We start from the raw sequence: 917 nt of genomic DNA, 5'->3' as shown, positions 1-917 counted from the left end.
TACTTCTTCCTCCCACACCACTCCATTCAGATAGAAAAAATCACTACCACACTCTCTCTCGTGTTCTTGCTCCCGAAACCATGGATTTCGATCTCTTTGCTCAAAGCTCCATTTCCGAAACTATTTTGGGGATTTGTTGCTTAGTATGTGACTCCTCCATGTGTCCAATTAGTTTTTGTTTTAGTGGATTATATTTAGAATAATTAGCAACTCTTGGTGCTGCTGTAGATGAGCTTGCATGTTGAATTCTAAGAGTTCTAAGTAGTTTGAATGCTTACTATGGCCTCTATACATCCCTATGAGTAGTTGCTAATAATTTTGTGAAGTTTTGTTCATAAATTTTTCATGACCAAAAATTTTCAAAAAATTGTACGCGAACATTATGAACTTCTTTGGAAGGAGTTCTTTGAGGAGGAGATCCTCGGAGGCATCCTCTAGCAGCAGCTTCGTTCGTCGGTCCTATGCTGAACCAAGCGAAAAGTCCATTCGAAGTGCCACCACCAAAACATGCTTATAGCCATGCGACGATTACATGGCGAGAGTTGGTGTTAAGGAGGAATTTGAGCAATTAGTTCACAATGTTGAACTCGGTCCCTACATTTTAGATAAGTGCGACCAATGCCTCATCCTCACCGAATCATTTGTCGAAGAATTTAAATTCTTTCCCCGTGAGTCTAGGGTGTCTTTTGAACTTTATGGTAATCCATTTACCATTTCTCTAGAAAGGTTTGCTCACCTCTACAAAATCCCTTTCTGGGGTTCACTCGATGAGCCACCCAGGTCTGAGTTTGAATCATTCTTAACTACTCTTTGCTTTGGTGAAACTAGGGGAGTGGCACAAGGTAGAATAAAGAGCATACATTTACCTGCAATTTAGTACTTCGCATTATTCAATGGAAAATGCATAGTAGTCAAGC

The sequence above is a fragment of the Triticum dicoccoides genome, chromosome 7B (genome assembly GCF_002162155.2).
Source record: "Triticum dicoccoides isolate Atlit2015 ecotype Zavitan chromosome 7B, WEW_v2.0, whole genome shotgun sequence".
Lineage (NCBI taxonomy): Eukaryota > Viridiplantae > Streptophyta > Magnoliopsida > Poales > Poaceae > Triticum > Triticum dicoccoides.
This window is presented reverse-complemented; position numbering follows the sequence as displayed.